At 45.6% G+C, this 13,236-nt stretch overlaps 1 long non-coding RNA gene across 1 annotated transcript in view; it reads left to right on the forward strand.

Moving 5' to 3' along the window:
• The first annotated feature begins 5,080 nt into the window (after positions 1–5,080).
• The window catches only part of LOC140699632 (uncharacterized), a 48,574-nt gene continuing 40,418 nt past the window's right edge, over positions 5,081–13,236 (forward strand). Inside the window, exon 1 of the long non-coding RNA XR_012077869.1 lies at positions 5,081–5,249. This is a non-coding gene — a long non-coding RNA (uncharacterized lncRNA). The remainder of the gene's footprint in view (positions 5,250–13,236) is intronic.

Below are 13,236 nucleotides of genomic sequence, written 5' to 3' on the forward strand. Positions count from 1 at the left end.
TCTGAACTGACTCCTTCTGTATTTCCAGTGTCCCCTCGATCCCTCCTCCATCCCTCCCTGGGGAACCAGTAGTTCTGCCCACAAAAAGCCTGTTGTTTATCCAGAAGATTTTCCTGTGAAATATAATAATTTCCCTCTTTTGGGGAAATAGATTTGGTGGCAGGGGAAAATGTTTAGTCTGCTTTCGGTAGAGCCTAAACTGTTCCATAATTATTAGAAGCAAATCCAATGAGGAAACTGTGTTGGCACCTAACAAATCAGCATAAATATCTGATGAGAAAGATGAGCTTCCCCATCCCACTCAGACTTCATGTTGATGTGACACTCACCTTGGCTAACATGTTCTCCTGTGTTCAACGTGTTTGAAGACATTAGGAATGGCTTTTTGTTTTTTTCCTTAGTCTTTCCACATTCAGTGTGTCTGGTGAAATTATATGAATCCTACTTAATTGCATACCAGCACTAACTTTTTTTTTTTTAAGAATAATGTGTTTAAAAGGCTAGTGGACAATTTGTTAGAAGATAGAAGTCCTCTTAGATTTTGGTCCTAAATTCAAATCTTGGTTAGTGGTGAATGAAAATTACCCTTAAAATTTAAAATACAGTGATATAAAGTTTTAAAAATAGTTAAATTTTAGTCGATTTCATTAAACACTATAATTGTTATTTACCTTTAACCTGTTTCTGGGGCAATTTTGCAATGATTCCCTCTCTTCATTGATTCTCTCTTTATCAGAGTCCTTGAGTCCCCTGTCATCACTGTCAGTATCATCATCATCATCATCATGATGGAATGGATTCCTCTGGAAGATTCAAGGAATATAAAGAGATGGATGGGGAGACACGTAGGTGAGTGTATGCGAATACACTGAGAACAATTATTAGACGTTAGATGCACAATATCCATTCCATTTAGAGAAGAATGTGGTCATGAAATCCTGATGTGGTGAACGAAGGAAGCGGTGGGAACAGGATGGTCAATGGAAAGGAGGAGGAAGTGAGCAAAGCTGGGAGCATAGATCCTCTGTTAGGAAACCAGCACGTTGGTGTGAATGAAGGGACTGTGGTGGCAGAACAATATGTCCCACACCCCCACAGGGAGGCCACCTGTGACATGTTACTGTAGACATTAAAAGGGATGACATGCATTTTAGGACAAAAATCTTAAAAAATCTTAGAGGATTTTACTTCTAAATTGGCTATTAGCCTTTTAAACCCATAATATGCTGTTAAAGATTAGTGCCAGGTTACAAATAAACAGGATTTGTATAATCTCACCAGACGTACTGAATGTGGAAAGACTAAGGAAGACAAACAAAAAGCCGTTCACAAGTGTCTTGAACATTTAATTGCTCATGAGAGGAAATATTACCCAAGGTGAGTGTCACAGCCACATACATAATGCCTCAGTGGGGTGGGACAAGGGGATCCTGAGATGAGGTGATAGAGAGAGTAACCTGGAATTTCCAGGTGGGCCCAGTGTAATCACAGGGATCTTTACAAGCATAGGACATTTCCCATCTGAGTTTAGTATCAGAGGGAGGTGCAGCCATGGAGCGATGTTCATAAAGGCTGCTAGCCATGAAGATGAAGGAAGTCGTGGGGCACAAGCTAAGGCGGTGGGTGACTGCTGGAAACTGGAAAAAAACAAACAAGGAAACATTTTCTTCTAGACCATCTAGAATGAAGGCACCCTGCTGGTAACTTGAATTTAGCCCAATGAGTATTGTGTTGGATCTCTGACCTCCAAAGCCATAAGGTGATAAATCTGTGCTGGTTTAAGCTATTAAGCTTATGGAAATTTGTTACAGTGGTAATAGAAAAATAACATACTGAGTGGTAATGTAAGGGATTAAAGGTCTAGGATGGGGTTTGGAGAGGATTCTGACATTTACACCTAAAAAACAACCAGGCGAAGTGGGAAGGTGTTTTCAGGAAGACCTACCTGGCAGGGCTGTTAAGCAGACTGTTTGGAGTAAGGAGAGCATTGGAGTAGAGGAATCAATTAAATCTCTACCAGAAAAATAAGGAATAAAATATAACAGGGCTTCAGTGTTAGTGGATGTAGGAATGGAAATGGGCCGAGAGATATAAACATTACTTTGAAATTAGCTACAGGTTTGATGACTGTATGTTGAGGAGAGTTAGCTGATGTGTGGACTGAATGTTTGCATCCCCTCAAAATCCATATGTCGAAACCCCATCTCCCAGGGTGATGGTATTGGGAGGCGGGGCCTTTGGAGGGTGATTAGTAGGATAAAATGAGGTCAAGAGAGTAGAGCCCTCATGAATGGGATTAGGGCACTTATAAGGGGCCCCAGAGTGCTTGCTTCTCTCAGCTCTCCACCCCATGAAGATAGTGGGAAGACAGCCATCTTCAAGCCATGAAGGCAATCCTCTCCCAGATACCTTGATCTTGAATGTCTCAGCCTCCAAAACTTGAGGAATATGCTGGTTGTTTAAGCCACCTGACCCATGGTAATTTTTTACAGCATCCCAGACTGACTAAGACCATGGAGAATGCTTCCAGGTTTGAAACTGATTGCCTGGAGAATGCTGAAACCCAGGGAAGTAGGCAGCACAGACGTTAAATCACTTAATTCTGCCAGCACAGTAGGAGATAGAGTCTACATATTCCTCACCATTAAGAGGAAAAAGAGGCACAAATAATAAAATAATAACAACATCAACAAAAATAATAATAAAAAATTTCCCCAAGATTCACACAGAATCCCCCAGAGGCAGAGTGAGAATTTATACTCAGGCAGGATGGCCCACGAGACACTGCTCATAACAAATAAATCAAATGGCCTGGCTTATGTGGATCTTTTTTCCAACTGTGATATGACGGTACTGTGTCCAGTAACTTATAACTTCAAAATACCTCAGTATAAGGGAATCATTAGTCACAGGCGTTACAAACCACAGAAAGCTAGACATATAAAAATAACCAGTTAGGGCAAGAAAACCACTAGTGTTTCTAAACATCATACATTCTGAGCCTTTGCTGTAAAATGTTTATTTATAAATCTGCCTGGCTACAGAATAACTTCATAATTCTGCATGTGGCTGGTGGCTCACATGTTGGACAGCACAGGCCTAGAGAACTTAAATGACTTGCCGAGCCTCACCCAGGAAGCTCATGGTGAAATCAGATCTACAATCTGGGACTTTTCCTTCTTATCCAGCAAGTCCTTCATGGAGGCTTAGAAGCTTCTCCTTTGGTGCCCAGCTGTCTATCCATGCTTATGACATCTTGTCAAGTGTCCCAGCCTGCTCCTGAACATCAGCCAGTACACACTTCTGGTCTTTTCTGACCATGTAATATCTCTTAGCAATTTTGGGGACATCAGTTCTTATCTGGAAGGGTAGTGGCTAGAGATGTAAATGTGTCCACAAGAGCAGACAGACAGATTATTCATAAACATAGCAGCAGTGGTCAAGAAAAGAAAAAGTCAGGAAGAAAGACCAGCAGAAGCAAGTAATTTAATATACCAAATGAATACTTTCAATATTTGGTTGTGTTACTGAGTCCAAACTCATTCTGCTCACTGCAAAACAGGCCAATAAATTGGAAGACCAGGTTTTGTGGCAAGAAATAGCGTCTTTAATTGGAAAGCCAGCTGACTGAGGAGATGGCAGAGTAATTGTCCTGGAGAACCATCTTCCCCTAGTCACAATTCAGGCTCCTTTTATATTAAAAAGGGGAAGGGGGTGTGCTTGGTTGTTGGGAACATCTTGGTGTAGGAATCCTTTGTTGTTAGAATCCTTTGTTGTTGCAGCTGTACACCTGGGTCAGATCCCTGTAAACCTCCAACAAAAAAAGTGTTATTTTCTGTTCTACAACATGTTATCTTTATAAGAATGGAAAAGTGTTAATATCCTTAAAGGTCAAAGCCTTGAGAAGAGTTTCTCTAATATATTTCAGGCTCTAGGCAACATTGTTTTATAAAAGGTGCAGAACCAACAAGACTAAGCCTTGGAAACAGAGCACAGGGTTAAAGTCAAAGGAACAGATCTAATACGGAATCTGATTTGTTCTTTGCTATTATCGAGGCAGAAGTCACTTGAGGATTTAAATCCTTTTTGGTTAAAAATAAGTAAAACTTTAAAGAAATTTACACACATAGGTTGAAATGTGCATGAAATATTTGGAAAATCTCAGACGGCTTGACCAGGGAAGTGAAATTTGAGCTTCTGGCCTTGAGGGGCTACAGAAAGGCATGGAGGGAGGACTGGCGCCTCCTTCGGGGTGCCCTTGAAGGTAAAGCTTTTTCTCTTCATCTCTGCTACTCCCCTCCCCCTTCTCCCTCTAGATCTCTCGCTTCTCCTTGCTACTCCTCTGTCCATCTCTCTCCCTCCACTTTTCGCTTCCGCTCCTACTCCTCCCATCTTCTCCCCCTCCCATATTCCTCCTCCCTCGATTCCCCAGTGTATCTCGCAGAACCCAGAGCCCAGAGCGGATCGCTGGCCCTCCCGCGCATGCCCACGGTTGGATGCCAACTGGACCGCGGGTCCGAAGCTCCAGCTCCGAGCCAGGGATCAGCCCCAGTGGCTGCTCGGCTCTGTCGCCCGGTAGAACTTTGGCCCCTGCCCCTAATCGGGGCCTCCGGCTGTGTAAGTGGAAGGTTGGGGGCTCTGGGGAAGGGGGTCCGCGTGTCACAGCCTGCGAGGGCCCGAGTCAGGGAGTGTCCAGCTGAGGGGCTCGCGATAGCCCCCTCTGCCTGCGCCACCTGCCCCGGCGCCCAGGCTACACCTGTCCAGGGCCGGGCACACACCTGCCGGGGACATGGCCACCCCCGTCCATACTGCGGCCCGAATCTTCTACCTCTCGCCCAAGCCAGGCTCCCCTCAGTCCGCGGCCGGAGCCACATTCCGCTCTCCCGCCGCGAGTCCCCTCCTCCCGGGTTTCCTCTCCTCGGCCGCAGACCCCACCCCCCCCCTGGGCGGGCTGTGTCCCAGGCTGGCGGGATCTGCGAAGCCGTGCGGGGGCGGGGACAGTGGGTGGGGCTGACCTCCGAGCGGGGCTGCAGCCCGTGGCCCCCGCCGCTTTCCCTGCCCCGTGACCCCTAGACTGCAATCCTCTCCCTCTCCCTGTCCCCCGAAGTTCAGCTCAGCGGCGTGGACGCTGTTCCCTGGGGCTGAGATCCTCTGGCTGTAAAGCCCAGCTTCTCCTGGCAGAGACTTGGGAAAAGAAAGCGCCAACGCTGAGCATGCTTCTTTCTCCTCCCTCAGTGTTTCTGCCCCAGGTAAATACCCTTAATACTTTTTCTGGTGTTAGGATGGGGGTGCTTGTTGATGTCACGTGTTTTATAGTGAGCGTGATCACAGTGTTGAAAGCAGGGCTTGGTTCACTTAAAAATGAGCTGAGGAGTAGGGGCAGGGCTATACTTAATATGTTTGAGTTGTTCTGCAGGAGTTAAGGCCCCCACCCAGGTGGGGGATGGTAAGTTCAGGCTGAGCACGAGATTCCTGGAACTTGGCCCTATTACCTACCACCAACTAGTCAAAAGAAAGTCACACACCTGGAAGCCCTCAAGCCTCATTTTGCCTATTAAAACTTTACCCAAATAAAAATAAAAGAAAAAAATTCACCTCAAAATCCATCAGAGAGTTCAGGGTTTTTGAGCACGAGCCACTGTTCTCCTTGTTTGACCCTGCAGTAAAAACTTTCTCTACTCAAAAAAAAGAGATGAGGGCATGAGGCTGTGACATTCTCCATCCTCCCCTCTTCCAGGGTGAAACATGTGACCGTTGATTTTATAAAGATATAGTCCTTAACTAGTCCAGCCAAACTAGTGTGTGTTAACAGGAGCAGAACATCAGAGGCATTTTGGAGACCCAGGAATATTGAAGTCCTAAAGATCTCCTGGCAAATTTTTGTTTTGTTTTGTTTTTTTGTTTTTCTAAAATTGTGGGGCAGACTAATAATATAGAGGGGAAAATAGTGATCCAGAAATATTTTTTCGTAGAACAGCTTTATTGCGATATTGTTCACACACTGTGCAGTCCACCCATTTAAATGGTACAATTCAGCGGCTTTTAGTATATTCACAGTGGTGCAACCATTAATATTACTGAACGTTTTCATCACTTCAGAAAGAACAGTGGAAATGAATGATCAATCCACCCCTCCCCAGTGGTGGTTCTAAAGAAGTTTCCTGGCTGTTCCTGACCCTAAATTAACTTGTTACATTCCATAAAAAATCTGGTAGGAATTCTAATCAGAATTGTTTTGAATCTATCATGAGCATCCCTACTATGTGCATTGAATTAATGTCTTTATGGCATAAACTTTTTTCTACCCATAAATGTATCTGGGACCCTATCTTTTCATCTGTCCAGAGCCTGGCCTATGGAAAGTCTTCACTAATTTGTTTGGTCTGTGAATAATGAGATTACATATGTCATTGGTTGCAACTGTAGCTTTTCACGAAAGAGAAAAGTAACCTCAGTGAAGCCAATTGACTCCCTGATTGTCAGAAAGAGTGACAGCCATTGCTGGAGTGATCAAGTAGACTTGATGGTTGCAACCATTGTTCACCACCTACAGCTAAGGGGATTACAGTGTTCTTTTATTTATTTATTTATTTTTAAAATTCTTATTTTTTATTTAAGTGTAATCAGTTTACAATATTAGTTTCAGGTGTACAGCAGAGTTTCAGTTATATATATGCATATGTACATGTATATTTTTCAGATTGTTTTCAGTACAACTCATTACAAGAAATTGAATATAGTTCCCTGTGCTATACAGTAGGTCATTTATTTATTTTAAATATAGTAATGTGTTTCTAATCATACTAAACTCCTAAACTGTCCGTCCTCCTTTCCCACTTGCTAACCACAGTTTGCTATGTCCATGAGTATTTCTAGCAACGTCCTTTTTGCTAGTAATATATGCTGGTTTGCTGCCTTCATTTTAGTAATTCCATCTTATCTGTGGGCGTTTTTCTTCTGGTGGGCCTGTATGTGGTTTGCACCCGTGTTCATAGAGATCTTTATTTGGGAGAACTCCAGGCCTCGTGTAGTGCCTGGCACGGAGATCCCGCTGAGCTCATGCTTGAACTGGGAAAAACCATATAAAAGTTGGAATTTCCACTGTGGTTGAGACTTTCAGGTTTCTATAAGCTGTTTAGCCCACCTTAATGTTGGTGGCTCCCATACTGGATAATTTGGTGGAACTGCATGCTATGACGGTGCAGAGAGATATGCTTCTTCTCTTTCCTCTTTCTAACACTCATTCTCCTGTGCCTCCCACATCCTTCCCCAGCAGTGCCCAGGGCTGGCTTCGTGCTGCGCTGAGGCAAGATTTGTAAATAAGACCCTTTCCTCATCTCTTCTGAGCCTCCGTTTCCTTCTCTGCACAATGAGGGCCTAGACTAGATAAGTGCTTTTTGGTTTCTTTTAAACCCTTGTCTTTTAAGAAACAGAGAACTCAAATCTCTGCTCCAACTCTAATTCTTCAGATTTTGATACGTCCTCCAAGGGGTGACACAGCTCTTTGTGGAAAGTTAATGTGACTTTGGTTCTTTCCAGGTAGCACAGAAAAGACTTAAGAGATTTATTGCAGGGAGGGGGCAGTAGGGGGCAGTATGTCACACTTTCTAGTGTGAGAACTGGAGCAGGGGCTTGTATTTAAATACAGCCTCTGACGTGGCCTCTCTCTAATCTTGCACAATGTGATAAACCTCTTTTCCTCCGTTTCTTCATGTGCCAAGTTGGAGTGATATTATTTTAGGTTTTCGTGAAACAATATACACATAAGCCATTTGTGTCTCAGTAGAAACCTGACTTGTTAGAGAATCAGGGGTTTCTTTAAAAGAAAAAAAAATCTTGTCCATAGTACTCTGTCTATGTGTAATTTTAATTTCCTGGAGTGTGTGGGTTGAGACTAAATTTCATCATGGGACAGGTGGCCCCTGGGTCTAGGGGCCTCAGTTTCCTCCTCCTCCCCAGTCCTCTTCCTCTCAGTCCAGGATGAAGTTCCTGCCATTAGAATTACACAGACTTCTTGTGGATATGGCTTTTAATTTTATTGTTTCACTGGGGAGGGCTGCTGTCATGATTTCCGTGGTCAGGATTTGGTGACCTGAAGGCTATGCAATTGGGTATTCCTATTTAAGTATAAGAAAAGAAAGTTACAAATACAAAATTAGACCTAGGGTGGAGGCAGGGGCTCTTGGAAGTGGGGACCATTAGCTTTGTTAGCTTCAGGTTCAGTGGCCTCTGGCCATGAGGACCCATCCTTTTGCTCTGGAGTTGGAGGGGCCAGTGGGCTTGGTGGGAAAGTTTACTGAGTGTATCTCATGGGCTGTGCATTGTCCTATTTGTACTGTGTGTTCCTTATTTAAGACTGTGAGCTCATTTAATCTCAATAGCCTCTTTAATAAAATTGGAATTTTTATTTTGAGATTTAAAGTAGATTCCCATGCAGTTGTAAGAGATAATATGGAGAGAGCCTATGGACTCTTTGCCCAATTTTCTTTCATGATTCCATCTTGCAAAATTGTTGTACAATTTGTTATTGACTCACTAATCCTTTGAGGATTATGTTATTACTCCCATTTCTTTTCATGAATAAACTGGGCTTTAGAGAAGCACACAGGCCTGCCCAGGTCACCCACATGTTTAGTGTAGAGTCGGGTGGAAAGTGGGTTAAGGATTTCCAGTCAGTACCATTGTGATGGTCTATGGCAGGGGCAGCATTCACTTGTGTGTTTATTCATTCATTCAACAAACATTTATTGAGTAACCTCTGTGGGTTAGATGCTTTCATAGGGTTATCTAATTCTTCAGCATTACTGAGAATCAGGAAATGTTTTCTTTTTTTAATCTGAGAAATTTAGCTCTGAGAGATTATAACCCCCCGCAAAGGAAATATAGCTCATAAAGGAGGGATAGTAAATGTTTACAGTCCCCCACTTTTTATGCAGATTGTACCCTAGGCATTTTACATTTGCAAACTTCCATAATCCAGATATATTCTTGTAAGGCAGGGATTTTTTTTAATTTAAGGATAGACAAGTTTAAAATGTGTCAATTGCAAGGTCTTTTTTTGAATTTTGAATTAAAAAATTAATATTTGACATGGGGCAATTAGGTTTATTTATTTGTTTCATTTTTTTTTAATGGAGGTACTGGAGATTGAACCCAGGACCTCATACATGCTTAGCATGGGCTCTGCAACAGAAATGTACCCTCCTCCCCAAGGAAAGTTTTCTTATCCATTATTCTGCAGGTTAGGAGATCAAGTCAATTGGAGTTGAAACAGATCTTTTGATCCCACTGTGGTTCTTTTCTTTATATTCTGCTGAAGGGGGGTCGGGAAAGCATTTCCTTTGTTCATTCATTTATTCAGAATTTTTGAGCACTGACTTTGCATCAGGGCCTGGCTAGGTGTTGGAAACTGAAAACAAGAAATGTCCCTTTTCTGTAGGGGCTGGAAGCCTAGACCAAAAGCTGGGTAATGTGATCCGAGCTACGGTAGCCATGTGCAGACACTGAGGACAAACTGTACCCCTGGCTTTGCTTGGGCTTCCTGGCCTTACGGCTGCTACACACCAGGTCACTGCATCCCAGAAGGGCCTGCAGCCCACAGCAGAGTGTGTACCTCAGTATCCTCTCCCCTCTCAGCAGGGCCTGCAACATGAGCATCCCTAATATGTGCAGTGTGCTGAGGACAACCAGAACCTCCCCGTCGTGGTCCAACTTGTTGCGAATCGTCTCAGAGGAGAATTTCTTTTGCATCTATAAGTGAATCTCCTCGGTGAGCCAGATCAGCCCATGCGACTCCCAGTGGGCACTCTGTATCCACTACAGGCACCACTACGGGCCCAAGAATGGGTGGAGTGACTTCCAGACTCACCGCAAGGTCGTGGGCCTTGTCACCATCACCGACTGCCTCTTGGACAAGACATTCGAGAAGCTTCAAGTGCAGAGGAGCTGTATGGCACCACATTCTACGACAATCAGCTCGTTGCCTTTGGGCTTCATTGGGAAGTGGTCAAGCAGCCGCCCACTGATGTGGCCTTCAACCTATAAGGCCTGCAGAGTGGTGGAGAAGAGGGTCGAGGACATCATTGATTCAGTCTTCATCATGCTCGTGTCCAAGAGCCTGGACGGGGCCCCCAACAATTCTAGGGAGAAGATCCCCCACCCCTGCATCCCGTTTGAGAAGGAGGACTTGGTGGGACTGGACACAGACAGCAGATAAGCCTACCTGGAGGCCGGCTACCCTGGCTGTGTGCCGGGTTGCTTCCCTACATCCAGAAAGGGATTGGCAAGGAGGAGGGCTATCTTGTAGCCAAGGGGGGAGGGAGGAGCAGCCCGCCAGTCTTCAGACATTTAAAAGTGAATCCGCCTTTGTTTCAGAGAGATCCTTTTAGGGTTAGAGTGGACACTTACTCTCCCTTTTCAGCCAGGACCCCTGGTGGAACCCCTGGAGTTGCTGTCCAATAGAGTAGCTACAGCCACTGATGCTAGGAGCACTGTGGGTTTCTAATTTTTGCTTGTTCCTCTTTTTCTCTTTTTTCCGTTTTTCTCGGATCACCCTGTGAGCATGTTGTTGGGTTTGAAAATGTGATCTGTGCACACCGTGCATTGGAAATAGCGAGATTGCTTGATTCATGTATTATCTCAGTCATGAATTTATCTTCTAAATTTTTGGAATTTTTGCTTTGTTAACATATAACCTGCTGGTGTTTGATACCTGGTAGAATCCTTGCTTTGAGAAACATGTTTGGTCCTCCTTACATTTGGTGAAAAATTAGCTCTTATTAATTTTGTTTGTTTTGAAGAGGTGAGATGTGAACTGATTTAAGCGGCTTCTGAGGGATGTTTTTCATGGGCATTTTCACTTGGAAAGTCAAAGTCTGCAGCACCTTGCGTGATTCTGGCTTTTACACAAACGTGCTCGGCATGCGGTTCCTGGCTGTCGCTGTGTGACATGCATGACGGCGCTGCCTGGCCGGCGGTCACTGGTGAGGAAATGGTGGGCTAGGGGGTGAGCAGCTGCAGGGGACGCTGTTGGAGGAAGCAGTCACTGGGTTTTCTTTTTCTTTTGCCTTCCCCATGCCATTTACTTTACTTTGTCCTCGTAAAGGGGCAGAAGCGGGTCTAAAATCCATGTCACTATTTTACTGCCTTTATGAGGCTGGTTTCTCAGAGTATCAGGACAATGTGGCCTTCAGTTAAGTAGCTGGCTCACCTGGATCTGGTGGACACAGGGACCACTAAAGGGGACAGTAGCTTTCTCTCTGCTTCAGCCAGTGGACATTCAGAGCCAGGTCTGTGGTTTGCCTCAGCAGCCGTGCAGGCTTCCCTGCATCGGCCTTTACTTTTAACTCATTTTGGCAGTAAATAGCTGACTCCGTGTCTGTTGCAGCTGACGTCCACCACTGACGGCCGTGTCGTTAGTTTGCGGTAGTGAGACACCAATATCCAAGTCAGCCGTGGAGGTAGATGCTTTGACCCACCTAGGACCTTGCATTTTCACACCCCAAGCTGGTTCATCTCACCTGGGGGAAGGGTTTGACCACCACCTTCATGCTGGTCATGAGACCTTGTTTCTCCTTTCATGCTCTGGTTCAAATGTGGACACTTCATCCTTTACTGACTTGGTCTCGCTTCAGACAGGCCAGACATTCTGAAAGAGTCCATCACAGTCTGGGAGGGAACAGAACAGAAGTTAAGTGTCACAAGTAGAAGGAATCTAGGCTGTCCGAGTTGGAAAAAGCAGGCTGGGATCTGTGATGGCTGGGCTGTGCCCTGGACACAGGCCTTTCCCGTGGCTCCCAAGAGCCCAGGGGTCGGAGTGAGAACAGCCTTGCCTGGGTTCCTCCATCCTCATCTGCTCACTGGCATGTGTGTCTGTTAACCAGAAGCTCCCCAGACCTCAGGCCCTTCAAAGTTCAGACCACGGGAGAACATTGAGTCACTTCTCCTGGGCCTCCTTTATGAGAATCCAGTGCCTTCTGAGGTGACCCATGCCAGGAGATACCTCCCACTTCAGGGAGCACCCTTCGGAGGACTGTGAGTCACTGCACCATGCTGTGAGTTTGTGGGGTTCCGGCCGTGGTCCCTGCAGAACCAGACTTGAGATGGGCTTAGCGATGGAAATGACAAGACAGATTCCAGGGCAGGGCTAGGGGGAGGGAACAGGGGAAATTGAATGTGACCTCAAACACCTAGGTGGGTGCTGGGGCTGTTACTAAAATGGGGAGCCTGGGAGCTACCTGCCAGGAATCGAATTCCAGACTAAATTGTGGACACGAGGCATTTTTAAGATGCCATTTTTCATCCAAGTTAGGACTTCAAAGAGGCACTTTGGTCTATGAACCTGGGGCTCAGGTGAAGGAGCCGGAGTAGAGATACACGTAGGGAGTCGTCAATCTTAGCTGGTGTTCACAGCCCTGTAGGTGAATGAGCTTATCTCAAGAGGTGCAGACTAAGGCTGAGGGGGGACAGGGCTATGCATGTGTTGGAGGAAAGCCCAGACCACGCAGCTTTGGTGTGTCAGACAGCGGCGTTTGCGATTTTCAGAGCAATGCCATTTATCCTTAAGGGGCCGGGGTGTGGGGAGGGTCACCCAGGAAGAAATCTGAAGGGAAGGCTGTGGCCACGTGTGCACATCTTGGGACGATGCAGAGGCTGCAGGTTCCGGGAGTGGAGACTCTTCAGAAGCTAGAGTTGGAGTGGGGTGTGGGGAGAAGTTAGACACACTCACCTGTGAGGGAGGGAGGGAGGCCTAGGGAGTCTCCACCCTATCGGACTCTCCCATGAACAGAAGGCAATCAGAGGATCTGAGGTGAGAAGGGATGGGAGATGGGAGAGGAGCCAACCTGGAGAATGATGCTTGGATAATTCTGGTATAGTCTCCCTGCAAAACTGAGTTAAAAAACCTCAGACTCTTAAGAACATTGATAGTGACTAGGGTGGAGGCAGTTGTTTTTCTGGCCTCCTAAGGGTAAGTAATGTATCCGTGGATACACAGAAGAATTGGGCAGTCTGTTCCGGGGTCTTGACCCTTACCAGGGGGAACAGTGCAAGTTTAAAGGGGGAGAAGGGCAGCGGAGGGAAAATAGCCAGGCCCCGTGTCAGGTACCAGTCGGCTGCCATACTTGCGTGTTGCATTCACATCCATGCCTCCCAGGTGGGCGGTGGCAGCCCCTTTTGCAGATTGGGAAGCCTTCTCAGAGGGGTTATGGTATTGGTCCATTAGCGGCTAGTAAATGC

This window comes from Vicugna pacos, chromosome 11 (genome assembly GCF_048564905.1).
Source record: "Vicugna pacos chromosome 11, VicPac4, whole genome shotgun sequence".
Classification (NCBI taxonomy): Eukaryota; Metazoa; Chordata; class Mammalia; order Artiodactyla; family Camelidae; genus Vicugna; species Vicugna pacos.